Here is a 21,965-nt window from a genome sequence, read left to right on the forward strand (position 1 = left end):
TCTTCTGAGCTTTCTAACAATGAAAGTCAAAAAAGCAACATACGTGGGCAGCCCCGGTGGTTCAGCGGTTTGGCGCCTGTCTTCGGCCCAGGGCATGATCCTGGAGACCCAGGATCGAGTCCCACGTCGGGCTCCCCGCATGGAGCCTACTTCTCCCTCTGCCTGCCTCTCTCTCTCTCTCTGTGTGTGTATCTTTCATGATTAAATAAATAAAATCTTAAAAAAAGAAAAAGCAACATACGATTAGGAATATAGTTTCCTTCTTGCCAAGATGAAAATGTCAGAAATTAAACATGGAACACAAATGGAAAAAAACAACTGCACTCCTCTGACAGTGACTACTTTGAGAATACGCTTGTAAAACACTGCTAAAGACCCTAAGACACAAGTACTAAGTTTACTATAAAGTTAAATGGAATGCACAGATGTTTTTAATACGTCTCACGTTATGGTAGGTAGATTCTGTTACATTAGATAGATTCTAGTTCAGTGTGGTATTTACTAGACTATGTTTCAATAATGAAATGCATTTTAAAATGACATTTTTTGTGAGCCACTAAAGGAAAGCTATAGTAGAGAAGAAAGCTTTCTCTGCTACTTCCTTAAATGGTATTTTAAGTAATAATTGAATTTTTAAAAATAAAGCCTAGTTGTGCAAAACTTATGTAAGTGTAATCACTGATGGACTAGTTGTTTTGACTAAAAACTTTTTTTATAAAGAAAAAGTAAATAAAAGGGAAGATTCCAAGCTAAGATTACAGTTGAGAGCAGCCACATGAAATTCGTTCATGGTACATCTTACAGGCAGTTATTCCAGCAGAGAAGTTAGGGCCAAAGACATAGCACTATAAGATGTTAACAATGCAGTTAATGCTGTGCAAAAAAGACTTGTGTAGAGTTTTTAAAAAATTTCTTCATTGTGAAATATAACACACATACACAGAGAAGTGCCTAAAACCCAAGTTAATAATTATAAAATAAACATTCCTAAACATCTCCCGAATCAGAAAAGAGGGTATTTTCAGCATTCATGCAAGGGTGCAGGCGCGTGCTCACACACACACACATGCACACACATCCCCGGTGCCTGTCCTCAGTTACAGTCCTCTTTTTTTCTACGAGATAATCATGAGCCTGACTTTGATGACTATTTTTTTTTCTATATGATTTTACTATCTGTGCATTCCTAAGCAAACGTTTTTGTTTTGCTTCTTGTGAACTTTTTATAAATGGTATCACACTATATATACTCTTTCGTGTATTGGTTCTTATGGTCATCATAATTTGTCATATTCATGTGAATGTAGCCGTGGTTGGTTCCTCTTTTTCGTTTTTATTGCTGAATAGCATTCAGTGGATATATACAAAACCACTTACTTATCCGTCCAATTATAGATGCACATGTAGATTATTTGTAGCTAAAAAAAAAAAAAAAAAAAAGATTATTTGTAGCTTAGCCTATTACGAACAAAGCCTCGAGGACCATTCTCATCAAATATATCATACTTGGGGTATGCTAGGTCACAGGGTATGTGTATGTCCAACTTTGGTAGATAATACCCAACTGACTTTAAAAGTAATTGTAATTACTTCACTCCCCTAACGGCAGGGCATAACTCCTCTTCCCTTAATCCTTTACATATGTAAGTATATTCACTATATGCTAGATATTATATTAAGTACTTTACTAATTTACTAGTTATTTAGTTTTCATAATGACCTTGTTGAGTAGGTTCTATTACCATCCTAATTTATGGGAGAGAAAATTGAGGCACAGGGAGGCTAAGTAACTTGCCCATGGTTACACAAGCAATGAATAGAGGAGTTGGGATTCCAATTTAGTAGACAGGCTCCAGAGTCTATGCTCTTACCCACTGTACTATGTTGATGTTTGAAAATATTTCCTTCATTATGTAATTTTTGTGATAGAAGATTGCATGTAACCTATAAAACTCAGAGATTTTTTTAACCCAGTTAAACATTTTCCAAATAAAATTTCCACTCAGTTTGAAGCCATTCGTTAAAAATATGAACATTTACAATAGCTTCTCATTGGAGTATAAAAACAAATGAGTAACAAGCAAATTGGAAATGTATTCATTAGATATTAACCAAAAGCTTTGCATAACAAGTGGGACTGAAAAATTATTGTGAGTTAGTAACGCATCTAAGGAAACAATTCTTCCATTTAAATCCATGTATCTTGGGGATCCCTGGGTGGCTCAGCGGTTTGGCCCCTGCCTTTGGCCCAGGGTGCAATCCTGGAGTCCCAGGATCGAATCCCACATCAGGCTCCTTGCATGGAGCCTGCTTCTCCCTCTGCCTGTGTCTCTGCCTCTCTCTCTCTTTGTCTCTGTGTCTCTCATGAATAAATTAAATCCTTAAAAAAAAATAAATCCATGTATCTTTGTAAGCCTTTTCAGAGAAACTTTAAATAAACTGAATGTCAAAGAAGACATCTGGGGGCATCTGCACGGCTCAGTTGGTTAAGTGTCTGACTCTTGGTTTCTGTTCAGGTCATTATCTCAGGGTCCTGGGTTGAACCCCAAGTGAGGCTCCATGCTTAGCTTGAAGTCGACTTCAGGATTCTCTCTCTCCCACTCCCTCTGCCCTCCCCCAGCTTGCCTGTGCTTGCTCTCTCTCTTTCAAATAAATTAATGAATCTTTTAAAAAAGCAGACATCTGTGTAAGCTGTATCACAAAGCATAAAACCAATATTTAAAAAATACCAAGCACATTTTATTATTCTAAAACTCTTTATTAACAGTAACATTTTAGAGTAAATGTATTTTGTATTATTAATATAGTTTAAAATTATTTATAATATGATTTGCATCTTTATCTCATCGAAATTTTTCTGTTTCAGTATGTTATATTGTATCCTTAATGTATTAACAGGAATATATGCGTGTCATTTATGAAGATATTGAGAATGTATTAAAAATACTTTCTTATAAAGTCCTCCAGTCAAAAAAAGTTTGGAGACTATGAATCTGGCCCTAAGGCTGTGCTCTAGAGAGCAAGCTTAAGAAAACACTGAGTGGAGTCCTGTGCCAGGATACAAAATAGGGCATCAGGGTTGGCTAGTGGGGTGAGGGAGGCTGGGACAGAGGAAGGAAAGAGGAGATAGGAGAAGGCAACATAGATAAACTAAAGACCTATGGGCCTAGAAACCAGCGTGGTGAAAAATGTATTTGTATTGTTAATACAATCTAGTGGGAGATAAAGCTTGCAAATTTACACAAAAATCATGAAGTTCAGGATTAGCTTTTTTTTTTTTTTTTTTAACAAGAGCCTGCATGTACTTCACACAGAGTAACGTAAGCAAAAATCAACCAGGGTCAGTAACAATACAGTCGGTCGTAAGAAAAGTTGACTTTATTAATTTTATTACCTGGGTAATTCTTCCCAGAGAAGTAGCTGACAGACTTCCTCTCGTGTATTTCTTCTAAACAGCAAGGCTGCAGTATTATCAATTCTGTTTGGAGAAGCCAAGTTAAAATCAGAATGATATCTATATGCCAAATCTAACTACCCTAAACTCTTTCAGAAAAGGTCTAAAACGTTCAAATGTTTGTTTGGATAAACATTATCCACCCACCTCTATCATTGTGCCCAATCGTGTTTTTCAAATAACTGTTCTGCTTTCCAGTTAAAATATTACTTAAAAATACCAGAGCATATGTTCCTTTGAACCAGGACTGCTTGTTTCTATCAGCATTTTTCAAAGGATTGAACTTCAAAGAAATCTGGTTGTTCAGCCTTTAAAATGCCTGCTTTGTTATTTAGTCCTTGAAAAATATATATTCAAGTATCATTACCAAACATTACTGAGGGTATTATTTATCTATGCATAATATTTGTAGAATATTTCCATTTGTAGCCAGAGAAATATAGAATAGTAGATTTAAATTGTGTAACACTTTGCTGATAGACCTTTTTGAAGATCTCTAATACATTTAAAAATAGGGTTTTTTTTCGATATTACTATAATCTGGCTCTAGTGTTAACTGTACTCAAAGTTATGCCGTTTACAATGGTAAATTGCTCTTAAGTCTTCCTCATTTCTTACTCCTTCTCTGCTCTGCATCCCTGCTCTGCATCTCTGCTATAACCATCCACAGGGCATTATCCCAACTGAGCATTTCACAAGGCTGCTTTGAAATGTTCTCCTTTTTCATTCAATGGCTTAGACAAACCAATTCACTTGACTTCTGCTCTCATACAATACTTCTTTTTTCTTTCTTTCTTTTTTTTTTTTTTTAAGATTTTATTTATTCATGAGAGGCAGAGGGAGAAAGTAGGCTCCACGCTGGGAGCCCGACATGGGACTCAATCCTGGGTCTCCAAGATCACACCCTAGGCCGAAGGCGGCACCAAACCGCTGAGCCACCCAGGCTGCCCTCATACAATACTTCTGATGCTTATTTTTCTCACCTTGCTTTTTACTTTTCACTCCCAAGTCTATAATCCTGACTGCATTAAAAACTCTATTTTAAGGGCCTCTGGGTGGTTCAGTTGGTTAAGCATCTGACTTTAGCTCAGGTCATGATCTCAGGGTTCTGGGATCAAGCCCTGAGTTGGGCTTCCTGCTCAGTGGGGAGTCTGCTGTCCCTCTGCCTCTCCCCCCCACCCACCCCCACTTGTGCACTCTCTTCCCCTCTCCCTCTCTCTCTCAAATAAATAATTAAAAAAAAAACTCTATTTTACAGTGAACAAATAAAATTTTCTTAGAGGTTTTTTTTTTTTTTTTTTTCCTAAGAAGAACCCAGTTTATACCATTACATATTAAGTTAACAGCTTGTATTCTTAGTAAACAGTCCTTTTGGCATTCTAACATCACCTAGCGAGGCATTTAAAATTTTCAGCTTAAGGACATTTTTTTTCTCTTCCTTTTGTCTCGATTCTCACCTTTTCCAGAGATCCTCTGGGCATATTTTTACTGACAGTAACTTCCATGCTCCTCTTTAGAGCCCAATGTTTTACATCTTAATCTGGGACTTCAGTATTATTTTTGATTGATATTCTCTCTTCTCATCTTCAAATTAAAATATCTGGACTTGCATAGTTATTATCATCTTTCTAGTTACATTACCAGTTTTTTTTCCTACTGTAGCCAGATCCAAACCTCCCTCCCAATCAGTAACTGCCCCCATTTCTACAGGGCCAATACTACTTCCACTAATGAAGGGGTGTGTCCACTGTTCTTCCTCAAGATGGTCTAGTGTTACAAGCTCCTTCCAGTTTTAGCACCAGAGTGGGACAAGGGCAATTTAATGTACATTGAAAAATTCAGTATTTTCATTCAAAAGTATCTAGACCTTTCCCAGGGAAATAGGAGAAACAAAGCAAATATGTTTCTGGACTAATCCCAGTGGCAAGCAGGGCTTCTCAAAGTTTCCACTGACATATCCCCCAAAAGAGAAGAACCTAAACAGCCCCCCAACCCCCCAACACCCCTGCCCCAAATATCCCTCCCTAAACTCCCATCCTTCCCCACTGCAAACCCAGGGCTTTGTTTAAAGTCTCACATTTTGCCTTTAAGCCATAGTATATCCTTGCTGATTTAACATAAAAATAAGGATTAAATTACTTATCAGCAGGTAAAATTAAAGGATGTGCATGTTTATACTGTGCCTCCCCCCACCCCACCCCCACACACACCAAATTAGCAAATCATTAGGAGAACTTACAAAATTCTGAGGGGCAAGAAAACTCCTTTCTTCTAGTGAAAAATCTAGCAAGAAATGACATTTTGTTGAACTGGTTAGTTAGTTATCTTTTTTATAGGTGAAGAGAAACAAAAGAATTATCAGTAATTGTTATTGGAATGGTTGCCATATTGAAAAAATCCTGTTTTTACTGGTCATTACGTCCAACTCTTCAGAGTTGTGGGAAAAGTTTATGATTCTATGAACAAGAAGAATGAGACACTCAGAAATGTGCAACTCTAGCATAACACAAGAAGCAATGAAGTATAATACAAACAAAACAAACCAGACAAAAAAGCAGAGTTTGCTTTGTTTTGTTACAAGCATTTTAGTACTCACTAGCAGTAGCCTTAAAATGGAACAGTCTGTTACTAGGTCACTACCCATGAACAGTCACAAATTATATACACTGTTAATAACTCCCCACCCTAGACTCTAGAATTAGGAGACATTTTCAGCTACTCTGTTTTATTAACTCACTATGGTTTCTAATAAATGACTTAGTCCTCTTACATTAGCTGAGATTACAGCAATATTTTGCTAACAACTCTATCATGGTCTCAAAGATTTTAATTGCAGGAGGTAAAAATGATTTCAATAGAGCTGCTGTTCTAAACAACCAAGTTAGAAGTGTCATAGGGAGAGGCCAGCTGGGCCCCGCAGGCTGGCCTCAGGATGATATTGCCTCAGTCAAGTCACATTTTCCAGGGCTCATTCCTCAGTTTTGCAAGTCCAGAAACTTAATTTTGTCAGGGTGCCCAGAGTTGATCATACTCGAGGGATGAAGTTCGTGCTAACTCAATGCACAGGAGGCCAGTGTATAAACTAGAACACCAATTTGCTCATTCATAATGAGAAGAGTAACTATCAAAGGGCCTAGAAACCTATGATATGCAGTCAACATGTTCTTTTCCCTGTAGGAAAGTCTACATGGGAAGCCAGCTCTTATCCCTTCAGTTCAGCAAACATTTATTTATTTATTTATTTATTTATTTATTTATTTATTTATTTTTTAGTTCAGCAAACATTTATTAAGCACCTAAGATACACGTCATTTTGATCCCCAGGAAGTTTTGTATATATAAACAAACATTTTAATTGGAATCATGCCAGCACTGAATTGTTAAAGAGACATTATTTTCCAGAGAAAACTGGAAAATTGTGCCAAATTATAACTTGATCAATTTTCTAAAGTTTTCTCTTCTGATTGGCAATTGCAGCCTAAGGAGAGACTAGTATCTATCTACATGATGGAATTAGCCACAAAGATCTAATAGCCATATGTACAAAGCCATCTTCTAAATATGGTTCTTAACCTAGAGCTTCAAAGAACTCTGATAACCCCCTGAACTAGTATGCAAACAATTGTGTTTAATGTACATGTGTTCTTTACTACTGGGTTCTCATATCAGGGAGTGATCTAAAAACTTGGAATCTTCCAGAGCCAACCTGGGCAATCTGGGATACCAATACCACCCACTACTCAAAATCAGGGCATTTCTAGAGTGAATTCTTCTTGAAAACTTTATAGCCAGTTTAACCTAATATGCCCCATTTCCTGATATCCTTATTATAGGCTTAACTATAACTTATCCTGGTCATCTAGGTTTGCCCACACATTTTTTTCCGGCAACACTTTTCTAGTTTATGTTCTGGAATCCCAACTGAGGTAGAGGGGAGAACCGGACCATTATTCCTCTAGCCTCTGAAGAACTCTTCTTCTGACCCTTAGAGCCACAGCTTCTGTGGCTTCCTTCTACCTCCCGGTGCTGTCATTTAGCAACCTCCCAGTCAACACCCCCCACCCCTGACCTCCTATCCTACACTGTGCACTGTTTTTCGACTGCAAATATATCTATGATCCTCCATGATGTCAGTGTCCACATGAACTACTCTTTCAACTGCTTAGCCTCTTCATTTTTGATGACCTTCACCTCCACTCTACTTCATCATTCCTTTCCCATGGCCAGTCCCTAGGTATTATCACTACCTGCAACTGTTTCACATTCAGATATTCTACAACCTATACACACTCCCATCTTTCCATTTTCATCATTCAGTTGCTCCCTATTCATGCTCTCATATAACATCCAAACCCTTGACCCTTCTGTGTTCTTCTCTGCTCACCCTCTTCTGTTTTCATTTCTCTGCCCCATCCATTTGAGATCCCATGGTGTGTCTCTTTGTCCTTAGCCTCACATTCCTTTCTATTGTCCTTCAGTCCCAAACCCCAACCCTGGATCAATCCAGGTGTCTGGTTTTTCTCCATCCATATATGGGGTGCTAAATACTGCTACAGAAGTCATCATACAGATTGATAGTGCTACAAATTCACAGTCTCCAACTTCTATTAGGTATTTGGTACTTCTTGGCAAACCTGGTTATTGCTCTTGTTCTCCAAAGTAGTTCAAACCTTCTCCCTGTCTTCTGTCTCAGATTTGACTTCTCTTCCCTCTTGTTTTCTGTCCTAGAAAAGAAGGAAGCATCAGATGGGGGACTCCCCTCAGCTTCCCACTACTAAACTGACAAATTTATATGCAGCCATATACATCTTTCTTTTATTCCTTCAGTCACAGTGCAATAAATATCCCTCATCTTATTTAAAGCTAATCCCTTTGGTAGTGCTATGTGTGTTTCTCCTTTCGGCACTGGAGGAACTGCACTCCGTCTGTTTCCCCTTTCTTCTCTGGTGTCTTCAACATTTACCTTTCTACTATTCATTACTGTCAGTATTTAAACACGTCCAAGTCTCTAGCTACTATTTTTTCTTCCCTATTTGGCTCGAAGCAACTTTTTTTTTGAAAGAAAATATCTTTTAGTCCTGAGTTATTTAATTCTTTCACTTGTCAGAACTTGTATGCTTGTTTGTAACAAATTTTTAGTGTTTTAAACAGACTATTTTAAGTGCTACAAACTTGCTCACCTGGAAAATTATGACTTTCAGAACTCAAGTATCATACAAGTTCTTATTGTTCAGTATTGTTCTCTTCTTTAACTTTTAAACAATGAAATATACAAAAAATACAAAACATAAATGCATGATTTAATTAATAATTATAAAACAAACACTCATTTAACCATCATTCAGATAAGGAAATACCCCAACCCTTGTATCCGTTCTAGATAGTTCCCTTCTCACCCTCCTAGAGGTAACCACCATTCTGAATTTTATGGCAATAATTTCCCACCTTTTCTTTATAACATTTTAGCTTTCTTTGCCTCCCTAGGCCCACTCTTCTCTCTTCTCTACTCTGCTCTATACACTGGGAAGCTAGCTTGTATGAACTATATCAACAGGTTCCTTTGACCTCCAGCTTCTACTTGCATTTATCAACAGGAGATCAGAGGAAGTGGAATGAAACAGGATATTTTCCTTCCCTGCCTCCTTCCCCTAGAGAGTCTCTCCAGGGCTAGCTGGGTTGGTTTTATTACCAACTGTATTATTGGGGTTAGGCAGAGAAACATAATCAATAGGGTGTGTGTGTGCGCACATGTGTGTCTACACATGTGTTTATATATATAATACTGTTGTATATACTGAACTGAGATATGTATATCTCATATATATATATATATATGATACACACATATGATAGAGAAGGAGAGAGAGACTTATTTTAAAGAACTGGCTCATGCAATTATGGAGGTTTGGTAAATCCAAAATCTGCATGGTAGGCCAGCAGGCTGGAGATCTGGAGAAGAGCTGCAATTCAAGTCCAAAGATTGTCTGCTACCACAATTCCTTCTTGATTGGGTGTGGTTAGTCTGTTCTTTTAAGGCCTTCAATTGACTGGGTGAGGCCCACCCATATTATGGAGGATAATCTGCTTTACTCAAAATCCACTGATTTAAATGGTGATCTAGAATGAATAAGTCACAGGAATAAAAGGCACAGCATAGGGAATATAGTCAATGATACTGTAATAGTGTGTATGGTGACAGGTGGTAACTACCCTGGTAATGAGCATAGCATAAGGTATAGAGAAGTTGAATCACTATGTTATTTTTTTTTAATCACTATGTTATACACCTGAAACTAAATTAACATGGTGTGTCAATTCTACTCAAAAAATATTTTAATAAATGTTAATTTCATATTTGAAAACATCTTCACAGAAATCCAGACTAAGTCTGACACATACATGGGCACCATGGCCCAGTCAAGTCCATATACAAAATTAACCATCACAACAAACAAAGGCTACTATTCCTAGGAGACTTAACTATTCATGCAATTCTCTCCCTCTGGGTTCTGCTTACCCCTTCTGACCTAAGAATAGTTATGACCCCAGCTGTTATCAGCACTAGGACTCTGAACCACTCCTTACAGCTTTTCCCAAACCCTGCCCATACCTTTTATTAAACAATCTTCAACTACCTAGCTTGAAAATATCAATACACTATGCAAGTGTGCAATCCTAGAGAAGAGAGTTGCCTGTTTTAGAACTTGATGTAAGTAAAGTCATGGTGTATGCTCCATTGTGTTATGCTTCCTTTGTTCAGTGCTATTTACAGAAGTTGCACCCCATTCATTCATTTTCAGTGCTGTATAAAATTTGAATACATGAAAGTACCATTATTTTATCCATTATAGGGCTGATGAATATATGTGTTGTTTCCAGTTTGGGGCTATCATAAATAATACTGCTATGAATATTCTTTACATGTACCTATGTATGCAATTTTCTCTATAATATATACATGGGACTGGGATTACACATAATAAAATATGTACATATTTAATATTATGAGATAATGCCAATTTCCCAAAGTGGTAATTCCAATTTACATACACACATAGTATATGAGTGATTCTGTTTCTCTATATTGTCAGTAAAGTAACCATCTTGTTATTTTCATACCTTTGAATTTTTGTCACTTATGGTGGGAAGTCATTGTGATTTTAATTTGCATTTCTCTAACAATAAGATTGATTTTGTTGTGCATTTGGATTTCTTCTTTTATAGGTATCTGTTAAAGTTTTTTTGTCCATTTTTACATTGAGTAGTCTTTTCCCCTTGATCTGAATTATTTCTTTATGCTAGATTATAATCCTTTGTTGGCTATCTCTGCTACAAATATGTCTTCCCATCCTGTGGCTTATCTTTTCTTTATTTTTCTGAAGTCCTTCAATTTCATGATGTCAAATTTCCTTTATAGCTCGAACTTTTTTTGTCTTGTTTAAGAAATTCCTCTCTAACCCGAAATCATAATTTTTTCTACATTATTTTTGTAGGTTTTATATTTTGCCTTTCACATGTAGGTCTTCAATATATCTGGAAATGACTTGTATATGATGCAAAGTGGTGTACAATTTTACTTTTCTCCATATGGATATCCAACTGTTCAAACATCATTTATTTAAAAAAGTATTCTTTCCCCACTGTTCTGTGGCACTACCTATTTCATATAGTAAGTGTCCATAAATGCATGAGTCTATGCTTTTCCATCAGTTTATTTATCCTGCCACTATAATGCTGTTTTAAATATTATGGTGTTAGAAAAAAATAATGATATGATAACTACTTCTGCTCAATTATACTTCTTCAAGTGTCTCTTGCCTTGGCTCTTTACAATCCTATGTAAATTTTAGAAACATACTGTCACATTCCACAAAAAAAATCAGTTGAGATTTTAATTGGGATCCTATTAAATCTATGTTTAGGATTTAGTGTTCTGATTTATGAACATAGTATATATCTCTTTATATATATTTCCTTTGATGCTTTTCTATAAGAGTTTTACAATTTTCTCTGTTATACATTTGTTTTTTTGATTTTTGTTTTTTTTGTTTGTTTTTTGTTTTTTTAAATTTTTATTTATTTATGATAGTCACAGAGAGAGAGAGAGAGGCAGAGACACAGGCAGAGGGAGAAGCAGGCTCCATGCACCGGGAGCCTGATGTGGGATTCGATCCCGGGTCTCCAGGATCGCGCCCTGGGCCAAAGGCAGGCGCCAAACCGCTGCGCCACCCAGGGATCCCAGATTTTTGGTTTTTTGATTTATTCCAGGTACTTGATATTTTTAGATGTTATTATAAGAGGATTTTTCCTTTTCATCTTCTACCTATTTGTTGTTGATATATAAACATACTTCATATTGGTTTTGCCTTCAACAGCAACTTTGATAAATCTATAATTCTAACGATTAAGCTGAACTTTCTCAAAGAATTGTTTATAAACAAGTCTCTCTTTCCTCATATGGGACTCATTTCTCAACTCACTACATTCTCATTTTCACCCTTTCCACACCAGTCAAACTACTGTTTTCAATATCATCAATAGCCCCTCCATATTGTCCAATCCAAAAGACTCTCCTTGGATTCCTCAAGACCTTGCAGATAGGTTCCACAAGACCTTGTTTCTCCTCTTTCTGATATGCCATCTTTTTTTCTTCTATTACAAAGCACTCTCCTTATTTTTCTCCTACTTCTCTGCTGGTCACTTTGCAGTTACCTCATTCTGCCACTCTTCTACATCCTGGTGTTTCTTGGGATTCCATCCTAGACCTTCTCTCTTCTCATGCTGTATACTGTTCCTCCTGGAGCTCTTCCATCTATTCTTATGGCTTCTACAATTGTTACACAATGATGATTCTCACATTTCAAACTCTTAGCCCATATTACTCTCTTGAGCATCAGGCCACTACCCAATTTCCCAGACATCTCCATTTGGATCGTGCCTTAGGAAACATACTTAAAAGTCTGATAACTTTAACTATCTAAAAATAATTAATTTATGCAAACTCAGCCTGCATAAAACTTAACTTACTGAAAACAAATAGAAATGAAAAATAACATAGAAACATTAAAAAATTGAAAAAAGGATAAAATAATCATTTTCAGACGCTATGATTATATGCCTAGAAATCCTAAGAGAATCAATATAAAAACTATTGAAATAAGAAAATTAAGTAAAATGGCTGGGAACAAATAAATTCAAGATATATATGTATATACCATCTAACTAGAAAATATAGTGTTTCTATAATTCTGTTAGTGGCATGTCAATGAGTATTTTAAAAAATATTTTAATGATTTAGTAACAATGAAAAGTTCTCTGATGCTTAGTATTTTTAGTTTTACAACTATGTATAGAGGTAATGACTAAAATATTCTGTAAAAGTTTGGGGTGCCTGGGTGGCTCAGTAGAGTCTGTTTGAGTATTCTCTCTCTCCCTCTCACTCTGCCCCTCCCCCAGCTTGTTTGCTCTCTCTCTCTCCCTCTCTCTAAGAAAAATCAAAAGTAAAATTAAAGAATAAAAATAAATTTAAAAAAATATATTTAGGTCTCTGCCAAACTTTTTAACTTATACCAAAGTTAGTTTTGGGGTGCCTGGCTGGCTCAGTCAATACAGCATGTGATTTGATCTATGTGTTGTGAGTTCAAGCCCTACATTGGGTGTAGAGATTACTTAAAAATAAAAAATCTTTAAAGAAAAAGCAAAAAGGGGGCAGCCCAGGTGGCTCAGCAGTTTAGTGCCGCCTTTAGCCCAGGGCGTGATCCTGAAGACCTGGGATCCAGTCCCGTGTCGGGCTCCCTGCATGGAGCCTGCTTCTCCCTCTGCCTGTGTCTCTGCCTCTCTCTCTCTCTCTCTGTGAGTCTCTCATGGATGAATAAATAAAATCTTTTTTTAAAAAAAAAGCAAAAAGTTTTAATGAGACTCTGAATCTCTGTGTTGCTGTGATATGTTTATGTGCCTCTACTGTGTGAGAGACTGTCTTGTGTCCATGTATTTGTTTCTGAGAGCATGCCTGTCTGTGAGTGTTTGTGTATCTACTGTATCTTGAGGGCAGTATCCAGGAGGTTGGTTGTAGTGGTATAAAAGAAAAGAAGGATTCCATTTCTGCTGGAATCCATCCTCCATTGAATAAGTAAAGAAAAATGTATTTTTATTGCCAAAAAACCCTTGACAATAGGTGAAATAATTGAATAACTTTATGTCTCTAAGTTTTAAACATTTTAATAAAACTTCATTACAAAAGAAATGCATGTTCATTATTGTATAAGTTTCAAATAAACAAATCTGACCACCCACTGATAACCATTTTATATCCTCCCAGGTATTTTTATGTATATCTACATAAGTATTTTTGCAAAATGGAATTACTCTAAATAAATCACTTTTTTAGCAATATGTCATGAAGTCAATAAATACTTGTCCATTCTATTCCTAACACATAGCAGAGTGTACACTGAAAGCATTAAGAAAATATCTTTTAAATAGATGAGGAATCCTTTATGATTGTTTTTTGGTAATATTTTATATAAAATGTTTATATATTTATTTATGAATTCCATGTGAAGTGAGAATTTTAGCCCTTTGTTATATATGTTACAAATGTTGTTTTCCCCTATGTATAATTTTAATTTTCCTTTTCCAAAATAAAATATTTGAACATAGAGCTTAATTTCATTGAATAAAAAAAGTCACCTGATTTAATACAAATGGTACTTTATTGCAACTTTAAAAGAAATAAATGAAGTAAATGCAATATATAAGAGCAAAGTGCTGACGGCTCCTCACTAGAGGTTCTGCCTTTGCCATGCCTCTGCCTCTCTTGTGTGCACTCTGTGTCTCTCATGAATAAATAAATAAAATCTTTTTAAAAAATAAAAAAACTTATGGGAATTATTTGTAGATACTAGTGCAGAAAGAACAGTAAATTTTTGAGTCAGAAAGACTCCATTCTTTTTTTTTTTTTAAGATTTTATTTATTTAATCATGAGAGAGAGAAAGACAGAGAGGAGAGAGAGAGGCACAGGCACAGGCAGAAGGAGAAGCAGGTTCCATGCAGGGAGCCCGAAGCAGGACTCGATCCCGGGTCCCCAGGATCATGCCCCGGGCTGAGGGTGGCACTAAACCGCTGAGCCACCAGGGTTGCCCAAGACTCTGTTCTTATCCCATTTCTGCCCCTCAGCAGCTGGGTGATAAGAGAAAAATCACTTAATTCTTCTACGCATCTGTAAGCAAATGGGCTCCATGTAGTATTCCATCATTTAGTAAATATTTCCAAAATGAATACTTAGAAAACAAAGTAAATCTAGAGCTCCATATCAGGCTCAGGTTCTCTGCCAAAAATTTGAAGATAACATGAGAAAAAAATTTATATATGTTTTATATATTCTATTTTTGATTTTGCCAGAATTATTTTTAAACACTTGGGTTTAATACTTCCTGCAGAGAAGTTGGTTTTGGGTTGTTGATTTGTTTTGGCTTTTTTTTGGCTTTTTTCACTAACAACTCTGTCGACTAAAAACAAGTACTTTGTGTTCTTGAATTTTCCCTTGAGAAAATCTTGGTATCATGAAATGGAACTACGAGTATAGTTGTAAATGGAGCGAACTACTGAACAATCTTTTAAGGATTTAAATATACTCTGTTAACTTTAGTTCAGTTAAACTAATGCCATGAAGTATTTTAGTCCACTGCTTTGGGGGTATATTTACTAGAATATTACTGAGTTAGAAATCTAGCTTTACTAGTGCTATGTGTTGCCACCAATATGTAAAACTGTCACGCTTTCTAATAGGACTACTGTACAAAGTCTACATCTCACAGCCACCTGTACAAAGTGGTATTTACTCAGCCTGCAAATATTTACTTCATTGCTGATCTTACTTACACAGATCTTCTACTAACACTTTTGTCCAAATATAAAAGCTTTAACTATTTTCATAAAATTAATTACAAATCTTTTTGGTAGGGAGGGGGTAAATCTGGTTTATAAGTATTCTTGGCAACTGGCCTATTTTCTTCCTAAAAGCAGAAGCCTCCTCCCTGTCTAGCCCAGGTCAGAGTATCACAAATTTATATTTGATTAAGTAAGAATAAAGTTCAATGCTGATATGCTGTTTGTTTTCAGAATAGAAGTGGTTCATGATGTTTTAGCTAAATTGTTATTAAAAATAATGGGGTAACAGATATTTTCATTAAAAAAATGCAAGTTATTTTTGTTAAAACAATTATTAGTTTATTTTCCTATTACCTAAATATGTGAGCCCTTTCAGAGGAAGCAGCCACTTGGAGGAGGTATGTTAGAATCTTTGCAGCTGACAGGGTATTATTTCTTACAATTAGAGAGTTATTAACTGTGCTGCCCTGGCCACTGGCCTAATGAGGTAAGAGACTGACCTTAACTCAAAAAGAATTAAGACATTAAACCACAAGTTTATGCTTCAGATCAAGAGACCAAGTGAACTAGGAATTAGAATTCTAAAATTGTAGATTTGGAGGGTTTTAGAAATCATAACTCATGTTTTACTGATAAAGAACTTAGGGAACAGTGAATGACTGGCTAAAGTTCTCAGAAGAATCTGACTCTATATATTCAGCAGTATAAAAAATGTATAAATACCTTGTTAACTGGATATTTTAAAAATCTATATGATTTTTGCTGTATTTGCTGTTTGAACATTAAAGAGTTATCAATAAGCTAAAAAAAATACTTTAACAAAGTCCTATGGTATGGACTCTTCATATCACATAATTAATTGAAGGAAAAAGAAAAGTTAACTCTTAATAGAGTTTCATCCTTAATGATGAAAGATTATATGAATCCACACATGTGATAACATGGCATAAAATTATAAACACACATATACACAAATGAGTACATGTAAAACTGGTGATATCTGAATAATGTCAGTGGATTATACCAATGTCACTTTTCTTGTTTTCACATTGCACTATAGATATGTAAAATGTAGTCGTTGGGGGACACTGGGAGAAGGGTAAATGAGACTTCTCTACTATTTTTGCAACTTCCTGTGAATCTTTACTCCAAAATAAAAAGTTTTAAAAATACGAACACCAACTATACAAATGCTTTTTTATAATTAAATATTTAGAAATGATACATGACAGGCATTTAATATAAAAATAATTATGTTCCTGGTTTAGTTCTCACCTGTTTGTCCATTTCTTAATTGGGAATATTATGTCTCCTTAAGTGGGAATATTCCTAGAAATTGTGTCTTTTTGACACTATTTGGAAACTGATTAATATTCATGATTTCACAGGCCAGCTCTATGTTAGAGACCCCTAAATCTTCCTACCAGCCCTGACGTCCCATTTAAACTCCAATTCTACTAACTTTTCTCACTAGAGCCTCACATGGTGTCTGACACCAAGTTGGCACTCAAGAAATATTAGATAAATGAATAAATAATTTTCCAAGTATCTATAGGATGTTTGCCCATGGAAGTTCCATCATCACCTAAATTTGAAATGTAGCAAAACAAAACCACTATTTTCTTCCCACCACTCTTACCCATCCAGGCTGCTCATTCTGCTAATGTATTTCAAACCCTTTTCTACAATGTTCTCATCCAAACAATTTAAACAGGCTTTGACTCTTCCTTCTCCTTTATTTACCCTATTATATCTCAGCAGTTACCTCTTCTGCTCATTTTCTTCTCAAATATCCCTTATATTTGACCTCCATTTCATCCCTATAGCTACAATACAGCCTCATTTTATTACTCAATGATTCTTAGTTTTGTACCCGCTCCTAGTCTTGATTTACCTTCCATCTATGTTCCATGCTAATGCCTGGTAAATTTTTCTCAACTACTATTTTCATCAGGTCATTATACCAACTAAGATGATGGTAATCATAATCATTGCTACCATTTATTGAATGCCCCACTATTTACTCTTTACAACAATGCTGTGAGGTAGGCATTTTTTACCTCCGTTTCATAGATGAGGGAACAGAGTCCAGGAGATTAACAATGTGTCTGTTACATTTTTTAAGTAGCAGAGCTGGGACATGAACCCAGGTTAGCCTGGTTTAATCACTCTGAAAACACCATTCTCTCTCTCTCTCTCTCTCTCTCTCTCCAAACACACACATCTTGTCCATTCATCAAAACATCCCTCTCTATATATCCATCTATATATATAGATATCTATCTATATCTCTCTCTCTCTACACACACACACACAATTTTGTCCATTCATCAAAAATCCCTCTCTATATATCCATCTATCTATATCTATCTATCTATATCTTTCTACACACACACACACACACACACACACACACACACACTTGTCCATTCATCAAAACATCCCTAGCTGAATCTTGGCCTGGCAAAAATAAATGCTCAGTAGTTACTGCAACCACTTTATTAAAGGACTAGAACTCAGGTGCAAGCTGAAAAGTATTGATCTCTTTTTCTCCCACTGTCCTTCAAACTTGAACTGCCACTTTGTTCCAACTCTTGGTGCTTCACCTCCACTACCTTGAAATCTCCAGTAGATCTTTTAAGTTTTGTGCTTGTGCTCATGTAATAAACGAAGTTTTAGTACTTAGAGTCCAGTCCAGTGTAATAATCACACATCCAATCTTGTTCCACTTAAAACTTCCCTTTCCTGGTTGAGTTTTGCTGTGGGGGGGGGGGGCAAGGGTGGGTAGTGATTGGGGGAGCTCTTACTTAACTGTGTGGTTGTGACTAGCATTGGTGCCCTCAGGAGCAACAAATAGTCAAAGGTGACTGCTTCATATGGAAGCCTGTTGGGAGCCTTCTATTCCATTTCTAACTAGATTATCATCCTGAGAAGCCCCTGGGTGTCTAGCAGCCTCCTCCCCTCACACTGTCCATTCAGGTGGGCTCTATTTTGTGAAGATATCAGTCTGGGTCCCTCCACAGGTACCCAGATCTAGTCTACAGTTTGTTCCCAAACAGCCTTCCCTTGCTCTCCTCTTGAATGTAAACACTCATTTCATTCCAGCCCCATTGGATTTGCTTATTTATCTCTCCCACCTTTCCTGTTCTCTGCCAGTTGAAATGTAATTCCCAGCTAATCTCAACACACACCTTTCCCCATGAAGCTTTTCCTGATTTGTCTCTTCCTACAATGATTTTCCCAGTCTAAAGTCCTGAGCACTGTATCTGTTCTCCATCCCGCACCCAAATTCAGCTTTGCCTAGGAATATCCTGGATGAAGCAATAAAAGTGATTAATCTTATTAGATTAATTAGATATATATCATATATATATGATTATATATATATCATTTCAATGTTGTATATGAGTTAATAGGAAGTATGCATAAAGCCCTTCTGCTGCATACGGAAATACATAATTGTCTCAAAGTAAAAGCAATAGTATGTATACTTGTCTTGATCTGTGACATGAATTAGTGTTTTTTTTTCATGGAATATCATTTTCACTTGAAAGAACAACTGAGAGAAACTGGTTATACAGAGTTGAGTGTTAGGCAAGGTATTTTCTCAAAAGTGAAAGAAATAAGGCTGTCATTTCAAGAAAAACAAGTGACAGTGTTTATTGCCAATGATAAATTTAAAATAAAAATAAAAATTTGGGAAAACTTGCATCTGGCACCATGAGTTGCCGACTTTGTGGTGGTTATGTAGCTATGTCCCCATATTCTTTGATATAGTTCTCCTCAAGGAGTCTGGCTTAGTTTCCCACCCCTTGATTGTGGGCTGGACCATTTCTACTGAACAGAATATGGCTGAAGTGATGAGCTATCCTATTGTGATTAGGTTATAAAATGACTATGCTTCTGTCATAGGTGAGCTCTTTTATATTTATATTCTCTCTCTCTCTCTCTCATCACTCATCTGGGACAAGCTGCCAGGATATGAGGTAGCCCTGATAGAGGAAAGCCAACTGCTACATGTTGAGAACACTTGAGCAGCCTATGGAAAGGTTCACTTGGCAAGGAACCCAGGCTTACAAGCAACCATGTGAGTAAACTTGGAAGTAGATCTTCTGAAGCCTGCCAAATGCACATGAGTGAGTTTGGAAGTAGACTGTCTCTCAATTGTGCCTTAAAATGACTGCAGCCCAGCCAACAGCTTGACTGCAACCTCTTGAAAGACCCTGACCCTGAGTCACCCGGCCAAGCCACTCTGGATTCCTGACCCACAGAAACTGTGAAACAGTATAAACTTGTTGTTCTAAGTTTCTAAATTTGGGTAATTTTCTATGCAATAATAGGTAATATTATAGCTTCTGCAAACTTAAAGACTATTTTCTGATAAGAGCAGTAGTAGTAATATTAACAGTTTTTTGAGGGGTGGAGGAGTCGGGGAGGACAGGGAGGTTGTTGCATGATGAAACATGTCAACGGAAGATTTATAAAAATCAAAGGTCCAATATTATCCAAATGATCAGTGTACGATGTCTACAGAATCATGCATTAGTAGAAGATCCAGTCAAAGTACAAGACAGGGGATGCCTGAGTGGCTAAGTGGTTGAGCGTCTGCCTTTGGCTCAGGATGTGATCCCAGGGTCCTGGGATTGAATCCCGTACCAGGATCCCTCAGGGAGCCTGCTTCTCCCTCTGTGTTACTCTGTTCCTTTGTGTCTCTCATGAATAAATAAAATCTTAAAAAAAAAAAGACCAATAAATTTTAATGTAACAGAGTATGATTTCTATATTGCAACTGACATTTGGGAAACTACCACTTACTGAAAGCTGGTATAGGATCAAAGAAGATTATCCACACTCACCAGGAAAGTATTATATATGTGCTGCCAAAGGGAGCACACCAGGAAAGAGTATTAAAATATTCCTTACTTTTACAAACTATGTATCTATGTCTAAAGCTGGATTTTCTTCATATATTTCAACCAAAATGATGGACTGCAACAGATTAAATTCAGAAGCAGATACGAGAAACCAGATGTTTTCTATGAAACTAAACATTAGAGAGATTTGCAAAAATGAAAACAGTATCACTCATCGCACTACTCGTTTTAGTTTGAAAAATAGTTATTTTTCATAGAAAAGATTGTTACTATTTTTAAATGAGTTGTATTAGCTGTATATTGTCACCAGTTATGCCAAAATTTAGCGGCTTAACAGTATTTATTTATTATCTCACCATGTCTGTGGGTCGGGAATCCAGATGTAGGTTCTTCAGGTTCCTCTGTGTCAAGATCTCTCACAAAGCTATATTCAAGGTGTGTGCAGAGTTGCAGGCATCTTAAGGCTTGACTGGGGTAGGACTGGCTTCTCAGCACACATACATGGCTGTCAACAGGACCCAGTTCTACAATGCTATTGGCCAGAGACATCAGTTCCTTGCCATTTGGGTCTCTCCATAGAAAGTCACAACACGGCAACTGGCTTCCTTCAGAGAAAGAAACAGAGAGAGAGGACAATCAAGACAGAAGCCACAGTCTTTCTGTAACCTAATCTTCAAAGTGGCATCCCATTATATTAGCTGTGTTCTTTGTTAAAAAAAAAAAAAAAAAGTCCATTAGTCCAGCCCACACTCAAAGGAAGGGAATTACACAAGGGCAGGAACACCACAAGATAGGAATTACTAGGGGCAATCTTAAAGACTGCCTACCATATGAATTAATGAAGATCTTATAAGCTTCTAAGTATTAATTTCTACTAAGTTATTATCAATAGATACAAATCACACAAACAAAAGTATTTGAGATCTTCAAAAATTATTAAGAGTAAAAACAGGTCTTGAGACCAAAAACTTTGAGAACTGCTATTCTAATAATACAAGTATTGGCTATCCACATGGTAGAGATGCAGAGCATTATTCAAGAGTTGATAATTCGGGATCCCTGGGTGGCGCAGCGGTTTGGCGCCTGCCTTTGGCCCAGGGCGCGATCCTGGAGACCCGGGATCGAATCCCACATCGGGCTCCCGGTGCATGGAGCCTGCTTCTCCCTCTGCCTATGTCTCTGCCTCTCTCTCTCTCTCTCTGTGACTATCATAAATAAATAAAAATTAAAAAAAAAAAAAAAGAGTTGATAATTCATGTCTTACTTTATTATCATTCATAACTATGAACTCTTTTCCCCAAAATGATAGTATTCATAATAGCATTAAAAGATACACAAATGCATAGTGAATATAGTAGCCTCTGACACAAGTGCATATACAGTGTGTATCAAGACTTAGAAGTACTATATGTACTGTATATTTATCATGTACCTGAGAATACTTCATTAAAATTTTTTAATGATACCTATTCAGTATATTAAGTGCTTAGATTAGCAGCACTCAGTAATTGGTGATTTTATATTATTATCATTTTGTTCAGCAGGTATTTGGGAAATTGTGGACAAAGAACAGTATCAGAGTTGGAAATTTATAAAGTTTCTGGCGAATAATAATTATTTAAGTCAATATTCAGATGTGATTGCCATGACAGAATTTAACAATAAAATGAATAAAGTACAAGACTTGGGGATGTGGGGGAAGGATAGAAGGAAGGAATAGAAGATAAAGAGAATAGCCAGAAATAAA

General features: G+C 36.4%; 1 protein-coding gene across 4 annotated transcripts in view; it reads left to right on the plus strand.

Annotated features, from left to right (window-relative positions):
- The window catches only part of SPATA9 (spermatogenesis associated 9), a 111,192-nt gene that overhangs the window by 5,572 nt on the left and 83,655 nt on the right, over positions 1 to 21,965 (plus strand). For 2 of the 4 annotated variants that reach the window (XM_038532305.1, XM_038532306.1), the window contains exon 2: positions 19,316 to 19,431. The exons of the other annotated variants lie outside the window; for them this stretch is intronic. The gene's annotated coding sequence lies outside the window, so the exon portion shown is untranslated. The remainder of the gene's footprint in view (positions 1 to 19,315; positions 19,432 to 21,965) is intronic. 4 annotated transcript variants of the gene reach the window in all.

Source organism: Canis lupus, chromosome 3 (assembly GCF_011100685.1).
Source record: "Canis lupus familiaris isolate Mischka breed German Shepherd chromosome 3, alternate assembly UU_Cfam_GSD_1.0, whole genome shotgun sequence".
NCBI classification, from domain to species: domain Eukaryota; kingdom Metazoa; phylum Chordata; class Mammalia; order Carnivora; family Canidae; genus Canis; species Canis lupus.